The following is a 19,436-nucleotide window of genomic DNA, read 5'->3' as shown; positions in this document are numbered from 1 at the left end:
AGCCTGGGGCCAAATATATTATTTCACAAAGGCCAAGGGACCACAATCAATACCTTGGGGTAGGTTCTCTGGCCTTCGCCACTCCATTTGTGCCACTTGTGTGCTGCAAAGGGAGCAGAAACCAACCACACATCACAGCAGGAGTAGTGCCAATCTATCTGGCTCCTATGCTTCCTTCCACAAAGCACCTGGTGCAGGGGGCATGTGGACGTGCACAGAGGCGAGTCAAGGTCAAGGAAAGGAGTGGCTAGTGCATGCTGCTGACCTGGTGAATAGTCTGTTGGGGACCATCGGGAGCTGGCACAAGTGAGAGCAGCCCACAAGGTGTTCTAACCTGCTCTGGGGCAGAAAATCAGGGAGCCGTAACTAGTTGTTAGGTCTCATCTACTCCCCTTTTCCCCCTCTGCTGTGTGTATGGGTGGGGAAGGAGCATTCCCTTGTTGGGCACACTGTTAACCTCAGGCAGAGCTGTTTGAGCTCCTCTGCTGCTTTCCCTGGGGTTCCAGCAGCCTGGAAAGGATGCTGTCAAATGGAAGAATTCTCCTCCCTTTGCTGTGATGCAGTGGGCAGCCAGAGGGGGAGCTGCTGAACAGCTGCAACAGGGAAGGAACAGCACGTCCCGCTCACTCCAGAGCGGCTGCTCGGGCTGCAGAGAAAAGGTGGGACGCCTCCCACAGCCCTGTGACCAGGCTGATTCAAGCACATCAGTTTTAAAATCACAGGGTGCAGCTCAGGGAACAAACGCACATTCAGTTCTCAAGTAAACACACATTTTCTTCTTAACACACAGTCACCCCAAAGGGCTGCAATTCAGAGCCAGTTCCCTGACTAGATGAACATGTCCCTGTTTCAGGGACATTCGGGCAAGTAAATTCATTTGCTGGAATTCTCCTGGGGCGCCAACTCGAGAGAAATCGCCTTTGTTTTAAAAATCACAAATGTTTGTGGATCGTTGTGGGCAGCATGGTTCATTAGGTATAAGGTGCTGCATGCAACATTTGATCTGGAGAAGCCAAATCAAAAAGCATCCTCATTCAGGGCTAGATTCTCGCTCGGGCTGCATGCCTTTGCAGGGGAGTCAAAGGGAGAGAGGGCATCCACTATTCCTTACGCCTTTGATTAAGGCATAGGAGTAAGTAGGGCTACCAGCCTGCCTAGTCCTTCCTTGGAGCAGGTGGGCAGGGAGTCATCAGCTGGAAGGGGTGGGGAATGGGCAGAGCCTTGGCTCTACCCTCCCGCACCTGGGCCACATTCAGATACCCTTACTTATACTGAGTAGTATCAGGATAAGGGTATCAGAACCTGGCCCTCAGGGTACGAAAACAGCCCACAACACCTGCAGAATGCCCCAGAGACCTGCTTCTGGGAGAAATCTTGGCTAAATTGAAATGAAATGAAATGTATTATAATAATTGAGAAACTTTGAAAATGTTGAAAAAAGCAAAATAAATAACTAAATACAATACAAATGGGCAATTTCCCTCCCGCTTCCCCCATTTTTGAAGAGGTCTAATAATAAGAAAGAGGCTGACATTGTAAATATCATTTTAAGCGGCCTTGGAAAGACAATTGGTAAAATAAAGACCTTTTCCCACATTTTCATTATCTGCCTTTCAGTGAGGGTGATTCTTGTCACCTGTTTTTCCTCTTTGTTTGCTTAGAGAATCAAGGCTTTTCCCCCTCCTGCCAGCTTCTGTAGTGTTAAAAAGTGCCTCCAATATATTGAGTTTACATTACAAACAAGTTAAAATTCCCAGTCTCTCAGAGCTTTTCTCCAAGGATATTAAGGAAAACCAAGTTCAGCTAAACTGTACAATTAATTCGAGATCACTTCCGCATGAAAGAAGAATAGGTTGCTTTAAGCTGTGCAGTTCTCTTCAAGTCAGTTTCAGGAAGCAAAATTACTATTCTCCAAAAGTCATCTCATCTGATTTGTATTCCCTGAACTATCCCATTCGATCTTCTTCCCTTTTAACTCATAAACTCATTTTAATAAATCGATCTCAGGATTATCCACGTGTAAACATAGCCTTATTAAGAGCATAATAGACAGGCAAATGTGTTGGATCATATTAAAGAAGTTCTGTATTAAAATCACAAATGAGTTTGATTCCCCATAGTTTAAATTCCAGGGTATTACTAATTAAGAGGTCTCTTGGTTTTTGGTACTGTTTCTCTCCCTCTATGTGTGAAACTTGCAAGCTGCTAATTGTGTTAGTACATTCTAAGACAGAGTCTGTTCTCAAAGCAATTCTTCGTTACAACAACTACTCACACAGAGCCAGACTCAAAGCAATACTCTGTAACAACAGAAACAGCACCCAGAGACTCCCTGCTCTTTTGTTGTATTCATCTTGCTTTGTTAACAATTGTGATTAAAATAGAGATAGAGGATATATGTGGATGGATGCTTGGTGTGGATAATAACTGAATGATCAGGGAGGTGCCAGCCTAAGAATCCAGCGTCCATCGGCTGAAGAAGGCGTCAAGTGGAAATAACCATAGGACCCCCGGAGGGCAGACTGGAATCCATCCAACAGCCTCAAGAATGGGAGAACCAAAGAACAAGATAACATCTAGCAGCACGGAGCCATCAGGAATGTGCCATCTGCTGATTGATTCAGCAACAGCATGATGAAGCAATTCCCATAGACTGGCATAGGAAGAAATTCCTATAAAAATGGACTCTAGAAAGTGAGAACTTTGAGAGGTCTGATTCTGCAAACCAACTTCCAGGAGCATCAGATGAGCATCTGACAAGGCCCTGCTCCCTCCTCATGTCCAGGCCACCTGGCCAGTGGCTTGGCATGAGCAACTCTAAGGCTGGTAACTATGATAACAACCTTGCAGAACCTGTGTGTCTGTGTGTGTATGTATAAATATGAGATTGAATGGAATGTTATAGCTATAACTAACTGCTTACTGTGATTCTTTCTGTATTCACAATAAATGTGGTATTTTGCCTTTTTCCCTTTAATAAGATCCTGCTGGTTTTTATTTTATTGGTATAACAAATGGAAGGAAAAAGGACAATGGTTGCATGTACTGTAATTGTGTTTGTTCTACACTGAAGATCCTAAGATTGAACATATTTGTTGGCTACAAAAGAGAAGGTAAATGTCTCCTTTAATATCAAGGGAAGTTGAGTAGCTTTAAATTTTCCTTTATCAGAAATGTGATTGCTAACAAGATGGCTCAGAAGAACTGGCTGATGTTGACATTAATGTTGAGCTTTCATTCCTTTTAGAACTCTCCCCTTCCTCAGCTTTTGGGCGTAGGTAGAGTAACAAGGGCCTGATTTAACAAAATGCTGAGATCCTGTGTGGTGCCGAGTGCCCTTACCTCACATTGACTTCATCAGGAGGTGACAGCACTCAGCAACACACCGGATCAGGCCCATAAATAAATAATGGAAACGCAATATCTGTCCAGTTCAATTTACAATGGAGGCCCTGTCATAAGTTCGAGTGTTGCCAACTAGTGAGAAAGTGAGCAAGTCCAACTGAAAAAGCCAAGAAGAATGCATCACAAACATGGACATTGTCCACGTACTGTATTTAACAAGCATAGTTTAATTCTACTGACTTATAATACTTAGAAATAACTCTGGAGTAGTAATTTTTATAGCACGTTTTGTAAATATTCTAGTCATATGAAAGTTCACTGTAGCTCTTTGATGTCAAAACTTTCCGGGAAACACAGATGCTCTTTTCTCTGTGTGCAAAGAATGTGGTGTATAAATTAACAATGTATGAAGTCCTCTTGTACTAAATGCTGATCTATGACTTTGTGGTCAGATTACTAGACTGAATGTGATTTTTTTTTTTTACAAGACAGAGATCTAGAGTAGTGATAAAACGTCATTGCTAGCAGCTAAAGCCAAGACCTTGATTTGTTGTGTATGCTAAGGTCTAGAAAGTCTCTTTTGGACCACAGATAGAAGCCTGATCCGTTGCCTACTGAAGTGGATGGCAGAGTTCCCATTGACTGTACAGGATGTTGGACTGAGCCCAATTTTAATGAAGGATCCATTAAAAATACAGGACTTTATGGGCTAGACCCTCAGCTGGTATAAATTGATGTAGCTCCATTGACATCAACAGAGCTATGCCAATTTAAACTAGCTGAGAATTCAGCTCAATACCTGGACAATTTAATTTCCATTGAGCTAAAACTCAGGTTAATATATATCCTCAGCAAAGATGCTCATTCACTTCCTCCAAAAATTGTCTTTTGTTTGGCAGGGTCAATTTTTTATTAGAAGTAAAATAATGATAATAGTTTTTATAGTTTTAGACAGGGACTCAATTCTACAATGCTTACTCATGAGAGTAATCCCAGTTAATAGGACTAACATAGCCCCTTTGTAAGAGTAAGGCTTGCAGGACTGACCCCTGTGTGTCTTAGTATAGGGTATCTATCTATTTATATGAAAAATGAAGCCCGTGGAAGAAAAATTTCAGCCAATCTTATAAGGGCAGGGGAAATGGTCCCAAATGTTGTGCCTTGATTTTTCACAGATGTCTGTGTGCGGTTTTGACTGCAGGATGCCCACACTATACTAAACAGCATTGTGTCTTTAACGAGTCCCTATGGCTATATATGGGTTTCTCCTCTATGTTATTTAATATGCTCTATTCTGGCTGCCATCATAATTTCTTTACTGAGCAATATATACACCATTGTGATTACAATTACCACTAATAAATTAATAATCCGGGGCAGAAATTACAAGATCCAAACATTTGCAGCCAAAGAATGCAGAAATAAAAGCTTGTGCACTCATTGAGACACATACACAAATATATGCAACCACAAATCCATTACCCTGGGGACTAACCAACACCCAGTGAAGTCAGTGGCAATGCTCCTTTAGCTTTAATAGATCCCTAATCATGACTAGAATATACAGTATTGTATAGCATATTGTATTGCAAAATATAGTATGTTTCATAAGCAATTTCCATTGTATTGTGCTCTGTTGCACATCGCGCTTTGTAATGAATAAGTAAAATGGAGAATATTCTCCTTCTTTCATTTGTCACTGATGAGAAACTGTTTAGGACCAGATTTTAAAACTACGCAGACCCCAGCAGTTGAAAATCTGGCTGTTTCATTTAGCCACTTGAGTGGAACCTGGCCATTTATTTAGAGGCATAAATGGGGGCTGGTGGGGGCTGACTTCTTTTGAAAATCTGTCCCTTTCCATACTCTATGGATAGGTGCAATTCTCTTGTTGGTTTACAAGCACAAAGTCCTCCAGTGGTTGCCACAGATCAGTGATGTCCCTGAATGCTACATCTGGATCTTTGATTCAGCTGAAAGGTGCATAAAACTCACACAGTGCAGACTGTCAGCACTCCATTGGCAACACATCTAAGCAGGCTTTTATGCAACCCTTGAAGAGTCAGCACAGATGAAACTTAGACTCAGTAAATTGTCTGCAGAACCATACCTTTCAGATGGCAGAGAGACGGCAGAGTCACTTTTGGCTTTGCCTAATATCATATGCCTTTGGGGACAGGCCATCACAAATGCACAGAAGTTGATAGTTTTCAGAACTGCACAGGATGAAGGTCGGCAGATCAGCAGTCTGGACATTCAGCGTCTACACTAGAAATGCTACAGAAGCAGAGCTGCAGCACTGCAGTTGCGCTGCTGTAGCACTGTAGTGTAGATACTTACTACAGCAACGGAAAGTGTTCTTCCATTGCTGAAGTAAATCCACCTCCCCAAGAGGCAGTAGCTAGGTGGACAGAACAATTCTTTTGTTGACCTAGCACTGTCTGCACTGGGCTTTCACACCCCTGTGTGATGGAGCTGGCCTGACCTAAGTTTCAGATGTAAATGAAACATGGCAGGTAACAAAATGGTCCCTGATTTGAGTGTGAAATTGCTCCCAATTGGAGAGGCCCATGGAAAAACAGGACATTATAAAGCCCCTACTACACTTGTCAACTAATGATGCACCCACTTACTAACATTTCCTATTTTTCAGTTGCTCTTTCTTTCCTCAGAGTAGTTATTTCTCTGGCAAGGCATTTATACTTCTCCTTCAGTGAGTCACAGGTCTCTGATTCCCTTTGCCTCCCTCCTCAGGCCCTCTACCCAAGCCCCTTCCTCCTCCCTCTCTGTTCCACATGGGGTGCTTCAGGGGCTGATATAGTAGGGGACTGGATTCAATGGGCCCAGAAGGTCCCTTCCAATCCCTATGATCCCACGCAGTGGGATCTCTGCTCCTTCTCTTTCCCTTTCTCCTCTCTCTCTCTCTCTCCAGTCCCTCCCTCTCTCTCCTTTCCTTCCTTTCAGTCTTTAGTCCTTCCCCCCATCTATTTCCTCCTTTATTCCTTGGCCTCCAAATGCCTTCATTCACTTGCTCCCTCTATCGTTCTTTCTCTCTCTCTGCCCTCTCTTCAGGAACCGACCATCTCAGGCAAAAAGCTCTGGTTTCTCTTATCCTGAAAAATCCACCTGCCCGTCTAACTGCTATCCTATCTGCCTCCTCAGCTCTGCTTCTGAACTGCTTGAACAGATGCTCTAAACAGGGGATCAGTTTTTCCTCCCATTAATCCCTTTCCTCAAGGTGTCTTCCTTTGAGGCCCTGCAATCTGGCTCTCATTGTCTTCACTCCACCAACACTTTTCTAAAGGCCACGCCTATGTGCTTCATCTCCTTGATCTATCAGATGCCTTTGACATTGCAGATCATTGTCTCCTCTCCCCCAATACTTGTGTTTGCTTGATTCTTTTCTGACATCTCTGACCACTTCTTCATTATGCAAGGTAACACGGCTGTTACTCTGAAACCTATTTCCCCTTGTTTTTTCCTCCTCTCTCCCCCCGCCCCACCAGACGTTCTTGTTAAACCCTGGATTTGTGCTGGAAATGGCCCACCTTGATTATCATACACATTGTAAGGAGAGTGATAAACACCCACTTTTTCATGGTTTGTGTGTATAAAAACATCTTCTGTATTTTCCACAGTATGCATCCGATGAAGTGAGCTGTAGCTCACGAAAGCTTATGCTCAAATAAATTGGTTAGTCTCTAAGGTGCCACAAGTACTCCTTTTCTTTTTGCGAATACAGACTAACACGGCTGTTACTCTGAAACACTTCTTCATTGTCTCCTTAAGGGTCTCTATCACATTCCTACTTCTCTTCTCATTTATTTTTTCTGGACTCCATCCAAGTGTGACATATCTAATTAAAGTATGACCGTGCAAACCATTGTTGCTACCACTGTTATATAATTGCATTCTGCAGAATAAATGACCAGAGTCAACCATTAGAGAGATTTTAGAACACTATGTAAATGGTAATTAAGGCCATTCCAAGCTAAGTAGGCTAGAACTTTGAAATGCAAGCCTGTATTGTTAGAGAATTGAAGGTGATATTAATTGTATGTGTTAATTATAGCTTGTTAAGTGTTAGCCATGTAAACAGACAGTTCCTGTCTGTCACTATAGCTATTGATTTAATGATCAAAAGGGAACATTTAGATGAATCGTGGGTGAAATAATATCATTGTCTATATGTCTCTTTAAAGTTTGTGATAAATGACTTAATGGACAAATTATTTTATGTTAATCCATGTAGTTAATTACCAGTGAGGTTTGGGAAACAGAAGATTACATCAAAAGCCTGCTGTTCACGCAGGACTGTATGGTCAAGTGGCTGTTAGAAAATTGTATAAAAGACTCTTGGGTCCTGATCCTGTCATCTCAGATCTGCTTTATGCTTCAACGCAGGAGAAGTTTAAGCCAAAAAATTGAGATCCCAGTTCTGACTGGACCACTCTGAATATAAACATTGGACTATAACCTGTGAACTATTTCTGAAAGAACTCTGCATCTACAAAGCTCACCATCTCTAGTATGCCAACATTTTTATGGCTGATTTAGAACAACGCTTCCTCAGCTCTCGTCCCCTAAAGCCCCTACTCTACTTGCGCTATATTGATGACATCTTCATCATCTGGACCCATGGAAAAGAAGCCCTTGAGGAATTCCACCATGATTTCAACAATTTCCATCCCACCACCAACCTCAGCCTGGTCCAGTCCACACAAGAGATCCACTTCCTGGACACTACAGTGCTAATAAACAATGGTCACATAAACACCACCCTATACCGGAAACCTACTGACCGCTATTCCTACCTGCATGCCTCCAGCTTTCACCCTGACCACACCACACGATCCATCGTCTACAGCCAAGCTCTGCGATACAACCACATTTGCTCCAACCCCTCAGACAGAGACAAACACCTACAAGATCTCTGTCAAGCTTTCTTACAACTACAATACCCACCTGCAGAAGTAAAGAAACAGATTGATAGAGCCAGAAGAGTTCCCAGAAGTTACCTACTACAGGACAGGCCTAACAAAGAAAATAACAGAACGCCACTAGCCGTCACCTTCAGCCCCCAACTAAAACCCCTCCAACGCATTATTAAGGATCTACAACCTATCCTAAAGGATGACCCAACACTCTCACAAATCTTGGGAGACAGGCCAGTCCTTGCCTACAGACAGCCCCGCAACCTGAAGCAAATACTCACCAACAACCACATACCACACAACAGAACCACTAACCCAGGAACTTATCCTTGCAACAAAGCCCGTTGCCAATTGTGCCCACATATCTATTCAGGGGACACCATCACAGGGCCTAATAACATCAGCCACACTATCAGAGGCTCGTTCACCTGCACATCCACCAATGTGATATATGCCATCATGTGCCAGCAATGCCCCTCTGCCATGTACATTGGTCAAACTGGACAGTCTCTACGTAAAAGAATAAATGGACACAAATCAGATGTCAAGAATTATAACATTCATAAACCAGTCGGAGAACACTTCAATCTCTCTGGTCACGCAATCACAGACATGAAGGTCGCTATCTTAAAACAAAAAAACTTCAAATCCAGACTCCAGCGAGAAACTGCTGAATTGGAATTCATTTGCAAATTGGATACTATTAATTTAGGCTTAAATAGAGACTGGGAGTGGCTAAGTCATTATGCAAGGTAGCCTATTTCCCCTTGTTTTTTCCTACCCCCCCCCCCCCAGATGTTCTGGTTTAACTTGGATTTAAACTTGGAGAGTGGTCAGTTTGGATGAGCTATTACCAGCAGGAGAGTGAGTTTGTGTGTGTATGGGGGTGGGGGGGGGGTGTGAGAAAACCTGGATTTGTGCTGGAAATGGCCCACCTTGATTATCATGCACATTGTAGGGAGAGTGGTCACTTTGGATGAGCTATTACCAGCAGTATAGTGAGTTTGTGTGTGTGGTTTTTGGGAGGGGGGTGAGGGGGTGAGAGAACCTGGATTTGTGCAGGAAATGGCCCAACTTGATTATCATGCACATTGTGTAAAGAGTTGTCACTTTGGATGGGCTATCACCAGCAGAAGAGTGAATTTGTGTGGGGGGGTGGAGGGTGAGAAAACCTGGATTTGTGCTGGAAATGGCCCAACCTGATGATCACTTTAGATAAGCTATTACCAGCAGGACAGTGGGGTGGGAGGAGGTATTGTTTCATATTCTCTGTGTGTATATAAAGTCTGCTGCAGTTTCCACGGTATGCATCCGATGAAGTGAGCTGTAGCTCACGAAAGCTCATGCTCAAATAAATTGGTTAGTCGCTAAGGTGCCACAAGTACTCCTTTTCTTTTTGCGAATACAGACTAACACGGCTGTTACTCTGAAATCTCAAGATTGACTCATGTCTGTATGTATACTGATCTTTTAACCTATACGCTCTCTCCTTTTTTAAAAAATAAATTTTAGTTTAATTAATAAGAATTGGCCATAAGCATGTATTTGGGTAAGATCTGAAATATTAATTAACTTGGTGGGTAATGTGTCCAATCCTTTGGGACTGGCAGAACTTTTTTATATGATGAATAAGATTTTCACTAATCCTCATCATATTTGACTTGGAAAAAGAAAAGGAGTACTAGTGGCACCTTAGAGACTAACCAATTTATTTGAGCATAAGCTTTCGTGAGCTACAGCTCACTTCATCGGATGCATTATTTGAGTTGGGTGTCTAGTTGGAGGCCTGAGGCTGGGTTACTTTAAGGGGACTGTGTTGTTGATTTCTGAGTAACCAGTGAGTATAATAGAAGCTGTTTTGTGCTGGCTTGGTAAATCTAAGTATTGGAATATCCACCAGCTTTGGGGATTGCCTGCCCCAGTCTTTGCAGTTCACCCTGATTGAGTGACCTCAGCTGACTCCCCTGGGATTCCAGGCACACCAGGGCCCTCCCCTTTTCTTCCACCACACTCCTCCTGAGTGATGCTATTTCCTCACACAGGTTTAGTCATACCAGCTTTACTCTGATTTCTCTGTACAAATGTGTAGGCACGCATGAACTTTCAATTTTTTCCCCATTTTCATATCTCCACCTGGCTATCTGATATCTCCTTTCTGTGACTCACTGCCACTAGGAATTCGGAGTGGTGAACATCAACTCCCTGAAATAAGCTCACGAAAGCTTATGCTCAAATAAATTGGTTAGTCTCTAAGGTGCCACTAGTACTCCTTTTCTTTTTACTGAATAAGAGGTCATCCTTGATGTCATCTCTCCCCCTCTCCTTGCCAAATTCAGCTACCTCTACGCCACCTCCAAAATTCACGCCTTCCTTGCCATTGCAATCTCATGTTTTAATTACTGCAGCTTCTCCTCCTCCACTCTTAACTCTCTCCACTTCCATCAACCCAAAATGCAGCTACCTTTCTTTCCCCACTGCTCTGACCACGTTTCAGTCATCCTTGAATCTTCACATTGCTCTTACACTTACTCCAGGCCCAGTTTGGCCTTCTTCTCCTCATGTCATTTCTCCACTGTCTGAAGCTCTTCATGTTCCTCCCAAGCTTTATCACTCATCACCCCATTTTGCTCTTCAGCCATTTCTGACTTTTGTGCCTATTCCCATGCCACCCATTTGTACCTGAAATAACCTCCCCATTTGAAGGCTCAAGAGTCCCTCAGTTCCCTACAAGGAACCTTGGAAAAAATCTTTATCCATGAAGTGTTCAAGCTCTGTTGTACGTTCCCTACTTAATGCATATCCTGTCTTGTTTTTCCACCATCTCCATTTGTTCATGGAGCCTACACTCATCAAAATAAGTGGCAAAGCTCCCACTGACTGAAATGGTGAGGGATAGAGCCATAGGCCCCATTCAGCAAGGTACTTAAACATGTGCCAAGCTTTAAGCGTATGAGCAGTCTCAATGAAGTCAATGGGCTTACTTAGGTGTTTGAAGTTAGGCACATGCTTAAGTACTTTATTGAATTGGGGCTTTCAATTGTAAATTGAAATTGGGGCTTTCTTCAGTGTACACACTTGCTACTGGTCATTGCTGTGCACCTTTATGGTACAATAATGATCATCATAATGAGGCTGGTGTCTGCATCTAAGAGCAGACTGTAGTGTAGAATGATCTGTTTAGTTATTCTTTTACAATTGAGTTTTTATACCATTTTATGCTACAAGTTATGGGGTAGTTCCTCAGCTGATACAAATTTGTGTAACTCCATTGATTTCCATGGAGTTTTGCTGATTTACACCAGTTGGCAACATGGCCCTATAGCTACATAGTGTGAAGACTATTACCCTACATTTCCATTTGGTTCCATTGTAGCTGTGCATAATGACATTACGGTGTTTCCAATTATATCATTTTAGCATCACAGGGCCAATATAAAGATAAAAGGAATACTGGGTAGATCCTCAGCTGGTATAAATCCATGTAGCTCCATTGACTTTAGTGCTGTTTGATTTCAATGGAACTGCATTGATTTACATTGCCTGATGATCTGACACCACTGAGTTAACACACAACTTGAAACTACGTATTATATTCCTTGTAATATTCGCGGAATACTGAAAAAAAAAATACTGAAAAACCCTGCAGTAAAATATACACGGCAACAGTTTCACTGGCATTGCCCACTGGATTCTCTGCATATCAGAGGAGGCAGCAATAGCCTTGCCTCCCAGGTGGTAGAAACTGAAACACTTTTGTAGACAATTGCTTTTTTTCTCTGTAGCAATGGAAAAACTCACACACACTTGCCCTGAAGTTGTTCCCAGCCTAGAGTTGGATACTACAAAGTCTGAGAAAATCTTGTCTTTTGTCCTGGCAGTTCTACTATTCAAATAAAGAGGTGATTTTAAATGAAAAGATGTGTTTTACACAGGACCTCTTGTTGTTGTGTCCCACTCCTTTTCACCAGTTTAGGGCTAGAGCATCACTCTGCAATCTGCACTGTGGAAGGGGTAGCACATAGCTGCAATATCCCAGGAGCAGAGCAGGGAAGAGACTCAATCTCTTGGCTCCCAACTTGTTCCAAGGGGGAAATGAGCATAGAGAAGTCGCAGATTACTTTCCCCTCCACACAGCTTGATGCATTGTTGGGGTGGATGGAACCAAATCCCTGCCCATTCCCCACCCCTTCATGGGAAGGGGAGTAGTGGCCATGGGGAGACGGCATGTGCATCCCATGCAAAGAAGTAAAAGGAGCACCATATGCCACCATATTTCCCTGCATATGGCAAGGAACAATCGATCCTAGCTTCTGATCAAGAATGGGACTGGATCACTTAGTGATAACCATCAAATAAATGCTTAAATAAATAACCGTCAAATAAATGCTCAGATAAATTTGTTAGTCTCTAAGGTTCCACAAGTACTCCTGTTCTTCTTTCATCAGTAAACTTGACATCAATACGCAGAAAGAGAAGCCAGTCGATACTACATGGATTTCTTCACCACGGTTTGAACAACTCTCTGCACTTCTCATTATATATGTTTACACACAAACAGTAATACTGTATTATCCTGTATTGATAACATTGCTGTACAACTTCTTGAGAGCTTTGGTGGGTGGGTGCTTTGTAAACAAAATGATTAATTATTATTATACTGTATGTAAGGAGAGACAAAGCATTGAAGCATTGAAATTCTGGTCTCTAATGGAGATTTAATAAAAAATAATAACCTTTCTGAACCATCCTGTAGAATTTAATAGAGAATGATCTTTCCTGCAGTGGAATCCTATAGGATGCTTCAACAAATGTATAGCCAGGATCTACTGCTTTACTAAAGTCTACAGGCTTGATTCTGAACTCACACTCTTAAACCAGATCCTCAGCTGGTGTAAATTGGTGTAGCTCCATTGAACTCAATTACACCAGCTAAGAATCTGGACCATTGATGTCAAACAAATTACTCCTGATTTACACCAGGGCAAATCAGATTAGAATTAAGCTACATAGGGTTTTACAGTGATTTGTACAGAACCTATTAGCTACAACACTATTAAATTCTATAGGATTTTCCCCTGGGGCTATCTTGTTTGCACAAAACATATGTACACATCTTCCTTTCAATACCAAGATGTAACAGTGTATCTTCCTTTCCCCCACCCCATTACTTTACTCATTTCTAAATTAAATTCCACTTAAACAGCGCAGATCATTGCACTGCTGAGTATTCTTATCTCTATGTTTCTTTTGCTTTGGGATTCGAGCTTACTTTCAAAACTTGCTCTAGCACATATTATCTAAACATAAAGATGCAAACAAGATCCAGAGGGGAACTTGATCGCCGTACCATGCCAAGGATTCACTCTTTGAATGATAGCATTCTGCTACATGTACCAAGGGTGGCAACATTTACATTAAAAATCATCATTTGCAGAGGAGTATATAACTAGGCCATCAATAAAAACAACTCAAAAAAAAAACAAACAGCAACAAAACCAGTGTCTCAGTGCAGGAGCAAGATTTATAGTCTAATGTACTTGATAAAAATAGTGATTTGGCTTATTTTTAAGTTACACAGCAGGGGGAAAATGATGGGCATTTTTTACTTAATGTTGATTTTCATTCTTTTACCTCTAAAATGAGTAATCATAGAAACAATGAGGTTTGGTGGACAATACTGATTGGTATATTTTGGAAGAGGTGGGGGAAGAATGTGTTATTTCACAGTAGACCATAACCATTCCTATTATTCTGCTCATTAATCAATTAATTAAGAAGGATTCACATTGATCATTAATCTATCGTTGAGGATAAAAGGCACTATATAAAATTGTCCTCAATTTGGAAAAAATGCCTTAACTGGTATTTTTGCAATTGCAACCCTCTTTAGAGTAAATTATGTTTTCTAATCATTGCATGTATAAAAATATGTAGTTAGTAGACTAACTCTTAACAGCTAGGAAGCATTGTAAGGGAAATGTATCCAGAAATGTATTGTCATTGTTCTAAAATAAGTATTTAATCAGGTGAAAAATACACCTTTCAAATTGTTTTCATGCAGATTTAACCAACCTGAGACATGCATTTACACAAGCTTAAATATTTGCTAGTCTGCGTCTTAAGCGATTTGGTTTCACAACCTTCCAAGGAAGATTTTTTAAAACGAATCAACCTTTTAGAATATGTTTTACATCATCTTCCGCAAGTGACATAAACTGTGAAAAAGCTGAGAAAAGTTAAAACTAGCAGCTTTATCCTTAACTCAGACCAAAGCATTGTTAGTCCGAATACTCTATTTTTGTGTTTTGCTTGGTTTGAATCAAAATGCTAAGATTACTGAAATTTGGGGATTTTCAATAACTGAAGCTTTAGGATAACTTGGAAAACCCGTACAGACACATAAATATGTATATTATTTCTTGCTTCTGCACTCATACATATTTATGTACACGTATATGCATAAAAAACACCCACCTTCAGAGAGTTGTTAAAATATACATTTGTATGCACAGATACAACACAAAGATAGTTACACACACGTGGATAGATATATACATATAGACACAGATAGGCACACATATGGACACAAACACACACGTGTATAGACACACATATAGCAATGGACACACGGATGCACCCAATATATAGACATATACACATAGGCACACACACAAATATAGAGATAAAATACATTTACTCACACAGATATGCACATCTATGTACACACGGCTGGATAGATGAACATATAGTTATTCTGTATCTTTTACAGAACTCCAAGATTAGGATCCTGGGAACAGCCAAATCCCTGCAGAAATCTCTAAGGAGCCGTGAAGCCCCGTCAATGCGCTGTGTTCCCCAAGTCTCTCCCTCCCAGCCTGCTCCCTCCTCCAGACAAGACCATGCGGTGAACTAGGGGCCGGCTAGGAGCTTGCAGGCTCGCTTGCCAGTGGCCACCCGCGCTTGGGAACCAAACGGACAGTAAGTTCAGTCCCCCCCCCCGCCCGCAGCGAACCTCTGGGGAACATCTGGCTGCAGCCGCTGTGCCTTAGGTGAGCCGGCCGGGGAGCCCGTGTCACTGACCGCCGCCGGGTACCACCGAGTCACGGCGCGGAGCCGTCGCGACCGGCGATGGGTTTTGCAAACCAGGGAAAGCCCCGGGGGCTGGGGGCTCGCGCCCCACTTGCCCTGTGCAGCGGAGGGGCCCAGGGCAACCCTCGATCACCTGCCCCCTTCCCCCCCCCCACCGCCAATCCCTGCAGCTCTAGGCAAATACACCTGCCCCCCCCCCACCCAATAACTCCCCCCCGGGATGGCGCCGCAAGCCGCGCCCGGGCAGCGGGCAGCAGCCGCGGGGCCGCGGTCGCGCGCCTTACCGTGCGGGAAGGGACCTCCCGGCCGGCCGGCGCGGCGGCTCCTGGGCTCCCGCTCGCTGCCGGGCTCCGCGCTGCCTCTCATTCGCCCTTTAAGATCCACGAGAGAGTTCGCCCCCCGCCGCCCCGGAAGGTCCAAACTTGTGCGAGGAGAGGAGCGTCTCCCCCGTCCCCCCCGCTCTGGACCGAGTCCCGCTGGCAGCGCATCCAGGCCTCCCGTGCGCCGGGGGGAGGCTGGCGGTGTGTGTCTGGGGTGTGTGTGTGTGGGGGGGGGGGCGGAATCTGCGCTCACCAATTAACCCCCCGCTTCCCTGCTCCTCGCTCCTCCTGAGCCCGCTTCTTCCCGTGCACCGGCCCCACGGGGGCTCGCCTCGGCCAGGCTCCTACCGGGGGCTCCCTGCTGCGGAGCCGCATCTTTCTTCGGCTCCTTCTTTCCCCTCCTTTCAGCTGGGGGGAGCTTGGTGCAGAGCCTTAAATTACCAGCCTGGCTGGGGCTGTCAAGAGGAGGGAGGCGAGGGGGGCAGATTTTGCAGGCTTCCCATTCCCAGCCAGCACCAGCTGCCTGCAGGGCGGGGCGGGGAGGGGGGGGGGATGTAGGATTATTTCTCCAGGGCTAACTCGGAAGCAGGAGCATCCTGCGCTCCCGGGCTGCTGGGGGACCGCACGAGCCGCGCACGGAGCAATGCGATGAGCTGCTCTCCCCGCAGCTTTCCACCTGCACTGGCAGCCCGGGCAAGAACGGCAGACGCTGCTATCTCCTAGCAACCCAGCATCAATCTTCTTGGGAGGCTCCTAAAAAGTTCTGATTGGAGGAGGGAGGAAGGGAGCCACACCCCTGCGAGGATGCTCTGGGTGCTGCCTCGTTGTGCTTTTCAGGGGGAGAAATTCCAAGAAGGGGCTGGAATGCAGAGCCAGATCAGTCTGGTGGGTCGTCTGCTCCCTGTCTGCTTCTCTGTCTCCCTCTCTCTCTCAGCTGGTTCCAAAGATCTACTTTGGTTCTCTCTTTCGTTAAAGGAAAAACAGCCTCCCCTCCCGCCCCAACTCTGCCAGAGAACAGCAAAGAGGAAAAATGGGCACCAGAAAAACAAGCCAGAGTGCAGCAAAGGCAGAAGACAGGAAGCCAAATCAATGTAAACAATCTAAAATGTATAAAGATATATTTTCAAATAATCAGGTTTGAAAGAAAAATTTGGCTTGAAACCCCACGAACGTCAGAGGACAGTTAATACGGTGTAATGGATCTAAAGGGAGACAATTAACCATCATGGGATGAATGAACCACAGGGGGCAACGGGTGCAAATCCATTGACTTCAGATAGGGTGAATTTAAACAATGCTGCCAAGCAGCTGCATGGGGGACCGCAGTGTGATTTACTGCTCATGCTCCATTGCCTGGTGTTATTATTGAGTAAAAGCTGGCTGAGATAACAACTAGGGACATCTCCTTCATGACAGCTCCGGCTGGGATATTTTGCAAGTTTCCCAGCTCCTCCTGTTTAACAGGAAACTTCTGGCCACTATTCCCTTAACTGAGCAAGCACAGCACACATTATTTATTCCCTCCCCACTTCAAGTCATGCCTGGCCCCCCTCCCTTCCCTCAGTGTGTGTGATGTAGGAGTCTGGGGAAGGTGAAGGAGGACTCTGGAGCATTGCAGTCATAAGCCTCGAACAAGGGACTGTGCAGTGGGCCCCATGTTGTTCGAAGCAGCCCTGATTCCAGTGACGAATTAAGCCACTTTAAAAAATTACCCTATCTCTGGTGTTTAATATTTAATGTTATTGAACAGCTGTTTGCTTTTGCAATCCAGCCCCTGCGTTTGAGCTACTTGGGCAATTGTACAGGAGTTCTGTTCCTGGGAGCTAGTGACATTTGCTGAGATGTGCCTGCTAAACTGTTTCATTGAGGCCATCAATGAAGCAAAGAGCAAACCATCAAGGGCTCTATTCTCCTCTGGGCTTACACTGCTGTACATCAGATGTAACTCCACGGGAGTAAATGCACTTCCACCAAAGTAAAAGAGGAAACTCCGCCCCCAGTGCTTTAAATCATAACGTTGTGAACCAAGCCCTGCTCACCTTGTTCATGCTAGTGAAGTCTGGCTGTCAGCTAGGAGTAGGGAGGGTCTGATTCTGCACTGACTCGTACCTTGTGTGGTCACTGTTCAAAGTGAGTGTGAAATATTACCATTTGGATTCAGTAGCATTTAAAACCCACTCTGTGGGATTGGCCAGCATGGGGGTGGATGGAATAAACAGGGTTCAGAGATACTGTGGGGCTTGCAACAGCGCTGAATTGGCATAGAGATGTCCTGGCCACACCCCCTGCTGCCCCTGGGCTGCCATGGGACACTCCTGACATGTCCACTGGGGGCAGTTGCAGCTCTGCAAACTCTGGCCCTGGTGGAAAGGCCCCGAGCACCACTACTGTGCCACATGGGGGCTTCACACCTGATTTATGGCAACAATCAATCGAGCCCTCTGTACATAGTTTGCACAAGTGTAAATAAGGACACAAGGGCTTCAATCTCAGTTTTCACCACAGCCCCTTTTCACTGACTTTATTGGCCTAAAGGGGTCACTTATTGCTAAGGCTAAGATTTTGTGATGGTTATTTTTAGTAAAAGTCATGGACAGGTCACAGGCAATAAACAAAAATTCACGGAAGCTGTGACCTGTCTATGTCTTTTGCTGCTGCGGCTCCATGGTTTCCCCTACCACCATGGTAGCTGGGAGCTGTGGGGTTTTCCCTTTGCCCACGGTGGCTGGGAGCTGCAGGGTGACCATATTTCCCAAAGAGAAAATGGCACACCCCCAGCCGCTCACCCAGCGTGTCCCGCTCCCCCCATGCGAGGCTGTTGCCAGTCGCTGGAACCCTGAGGAGGGCCCCCTCAGGAGTCTGTCACCTGTCCCAGGAACTTTGCAGGGGGCCCCCATCACTTGTCACTGCTGTCGCCTGTCGCTGGAACCCTGCCCAGGCCCCACTGGCTGTCAGCTCCAGAGTCCTGCAGCCCCTGGGGCTGAAGCAGAGAATGTCAGGGAGGTCTCCGGAAGTCACGGATTCCCTGACTTCCATGACCTCCATGACATAAACGTAGGCCCCCAGCCACAAGGTTGCAGGTTGGCTCTGTGCCCCACAACAGTGTTGTAAAGTTCAGTTAATTTCTGTCTATGAAGTGCTTTGAGATCCTTGGGACCAATACCACATTCCTTGCACATCCAAACTCCCATTGACATTACTGGAAACATCGGGTGCTCAAAGCAGGATGGTCTCCTGGAGGGGGCACTGAACTCAGGGCTCAAGAGACATTAGTGCTATGCATGGCTTTAGTAGAGACTACTTGTGTGATTTATTGGTGGGCATGCGGTGGAGGGCTTCCGAGAACTCGGCCAGAGTGAAAGGCAGCTCTACCGGTCTCGGTCGCCCGCGCTGACCGTAGGGAGTTCGTCCCAGAGCACTCTGCAAGCATTAGGATCGTTTGGATCCGGGGAGAAAAGGCTTGCGTAGAAGGCCCTGGCCCTCCCGTACATCTTGTGTGATGCTGGGCAAATTGCTCCATCTCTCTGTGCCTGAGTCCCCTTTCTTTAAAGAAGGGATAACAGCTGTGAAGATGAAATTAGAGCTTGGCAGGACCCAGGATTTCTGTCCCAAGGAAAATTTTGCATTTCTGATTTTTTTTCTCATTCTGAATCAGAAAGAAAAGCTGGAGATGTGAAATTTTCCATAGCATTTCAAAAAAAAAATCATTTCAGAAGAACCAGAATGGATTAAAAATATATATATCTGG

The 19,436-nt window shown here is 44.6% G+C and overlaps 1 protein-coding gene across 7 annotated transcripts in view; it reads right to left on the bottom strand.

Annotated features, from left to right (window-relative positions):
- The window catches only part of GRM3 (glutamate metabotropic receptor 3), a 151,732-nt gene extending 135,334 nt beyond the window's left edge, over positions 1-16,398 (bottom strand). For 5 of the 7 annotated variants that reach the window (XM_073328668.1, XM_073328666.1, XM_073328667.1 and 2 more), the window contains exon 1: positions 15,653-16,397. The gene's annotated coding sequence lies outside the window, so the exon portion shown is untranslated. Of the gene's footprint in view, positions 1-14,980; positions 15,159-15,652 lie in introns of those variants that run through there. The other 2 variants (XM_073328672.1, XM_073328671.1) reach the window with 2 other exon arrangements.
- Positions 16,399-19,436: the final 3,038 nt, after the last annotated feature.

Source organism: Lepidochelys kempii, chromosome 1, assembly GCF_965140265.1.
Source record: "Lepidochelys kempii isolate rLepKem1 chromosome 1, rLepKem1.hap2, whole genome shotgun sequence".
Lineage (NCBI taxonomy): Eukaryota > Metazoa > Chordata > Testudines > Cheloniidae > Lepidochelys > Lepidochelys kempii.
This window is presented reverse-complemented; position numbering and strand designations above follow the sequence as displayed.